This window comes from Styela clava, chromosome 2 (genome assembly GCF_964204865.1).
Source record: "Styela clava chromosome 2, kaStyClav1.hap1.2, whole genome shotgun sequence".
In the NCBI taxonomy this organism is placed as follows: Eukaryota; Metazoa; Chordata; class Ascidiacea; order Stolidobranchia; family Styelidae; genus Styela; species Styela clava.
This window is the reverse complement of record NC_135251.1, coordinates 11,676,862-11,679,334: the sequence shown is the minus strand read 5'-3', so window position 1 is coordinate 11,679,334 and position 2,473 is coordinate 11,676,862. Positions and strand designations below refer to the sequence as shown.

Genomic DNA, 2,473 nt, shown 5'->3' with positions numbered 1-2,473 from the left:
TTCGTTCTGTCATTACCAAATTAAAATCTATTTTTTCAAGATATTTAAGCGCTGATTAAAATATGTAAGTTCCCATCCACACAACGTACATAGTTACCCGTATTAATATAATAAGAGTTTCTGTTTATAACGTAAATCATGAGTTCACGTTGCCAGTACCTAATTAGATGTATGATCAAAGTATAAATACAACTCGATATCTTTCAATGTTGAGCTAGTCTTAGTCTAATAAGGTTCAAGATTGTATATACTGTGTATTGGGGGAATTAACGAATAAGATGACAATATACAAGAGGATTGCTGGACTTCACGCAGTCGAAGGGTGGTTCACGTAATGGCTTATCGTTTGCGTCTTCTTCCGCGAACCACCGTGCGGACGCATTGTGCTACAGCTTGCCAACGATTTTGTTGTGTTTCGAGGGTTTATTGCGAATATTGCACGTTTTTACATCCATTTTTCTTGTTTTAGTTTTGACCCAATCAATACGAAAAAAATTAATTAACACGGGCATTTCAAACAAAACAGCCAAAAAAACTCTGTTTAAAACAATTGTTTTAAAACAATTCCTTTTGAACAAATCCCTATCGCAAACGCCATCAATGCGGTAATGGGGCATATATATCTGCTCCTCATGATCTGATTGATAGTGGTTAGCATTCAGAAGTTTGTCGAAAAAGAAACTTATTTGAGCAGATCAATTTAAAGCGTAATTTGTAAGGTGTGTATTGGTTAACTAAAACTGTGTATAGGTATATCTTCAAGTACTGTTCGGACTCAAAATCTAAACATATAAGAAGTCAATATAAATGTATCTTTATATTCATTCAGGGTCTTCGGGTGGCCTCGAGAAGTTAAAACTACATGGAATAACTTTTGTGTAGTTTTCCGATCATCTCATAGAAAATGGCTTAATGAATACTGCTACACTAGTTACCGATATGTTTGTCAATCAGGTATGTTTGCATTATCAAATTTATTCATGATTTTGTAATATATATTATTAATGTGACGTAAATCGCACCAAACCTTCTTGTGTTAAATTTGCAGCAGAAAACAATGCAAACAAGTTATTAATTAATAATCAAGATTGGTCTTAATAATCTCACTTCCATCCACGCAGAAACATGATACGTCCCGTGGACACATATTTAAATTTTACTTTAACAGTCAAGTGATTTGAATGCTTTTTCCTGCAGCTTATTGCCAATAAAAAGACAAAACATAGTTCCTCAAGTGTCACACAAAACTGTAAATACAATGTTCCAGAGTAAAGATTTCCAAATTTCTAGAATAAGACCGACTGTTACATAAAATAAGATTTTGTCCAAACGCCAGGTGTGCTCTCTGAATGAGGAGATGCCTTATAATCGTGGTGTCATATCAAGATTTTTTGCTTAAATTAAAGCTTTTAAAAAATACCCGCGACCCTAAAAATTATACAAAGAATATTTTCTTTACAAGTAAAACTATCAGACTAGATGGGTTTTTCCGCAATCAACGATTTTTGCGAATATCGGTGTTAATCTCATTTGAAAATGAAAATAATTGATTTCTGGAATATAAAGAATAAAGTTACATTAAAGTGGCAAGTTCTCCTTTTGTAGATAAAACTTGGATCATCTTCAACAATGAGTTATTACTTCAAATCATATCAAGTCCTGAAAAAACATTTTTTGAGTCTCAACAAACCTGTGCTAAAAACGGATCGACACTAGTAGAGATAAAAACAGATGCTTTCGATTCTTTCATCAACGACAGATTAAGGTTTTTTGAAATATTATATTTTCACATCATTAAAAAATTTCGTATTGATTATCGGCGAATTTTAATAATTGTAACAGCCGTTCTTTGTGACCTGGACGACACCGACGGCACACTAGATATTCATTAACAGTTCAATAACGCGGTCTTTCAAGCCCCAAAATTGTATCTTCAATCCAGAAAATCACACAACTCGAAGTATACAGTTGACACGGTTATCTTAATACAAACGTAAAAACCAAATCAATACAACATACTTGCAATGAATAAATAATCGCACACAATTCGGCCTTTAAAAAGCCTACTCAAATTTATGAACACAATCATCAAACATAGTTATTAACAAGTAGAACCAAATTAATATTAAATAACTTGCAGCCTTCAAATCAGAAAAGAATTACAAAGTATAACATACCGGATTTGTCTGCTATTCCAGGCTTAAATTATCATAAGTTGAACAAGAAGTCATTCGTCAATGAAATCCGAACAAATCAATTAAATAAACTATAACTGTAAAGACAATCACAAAGACAATCTAATGCTCATAAAATATCCTTAAACTAGGCTATGTAGAACAGCCATAATCTACCTTATTTAATCGTTTTAATGTCAAAACAGAATGCCAAGGCCGCTATATCAATTTCAACTTCACAAATTACAACCAAACGAGCGCCATTCTCTACAAAAGTACAGCGCTATCCAAGGAAAATT

At 32.9% G+C, this 2,473-nt stretch overlaps 1 long non-coding RNA gene across 1 annotated transcript; it reads left to right on the top strand.

The window, feature by feature from the left end:
• Positions 1–241: 241 nt before the first annotated feature.
• On the top strand, positions 242–1,768 carry LOC144419896 (uncharacterized). Its single transcript, XR_013474353.1, has 2 exons — positions 242–954; positions 1,606–1,768. It is a non-coding gene; the product is annotated as an uncharacterized LOC144419896 (long non-coding RNA).
• The last annotated feature ends 705 nt before the right edge of the window (positions 1,769–2,473 follow it).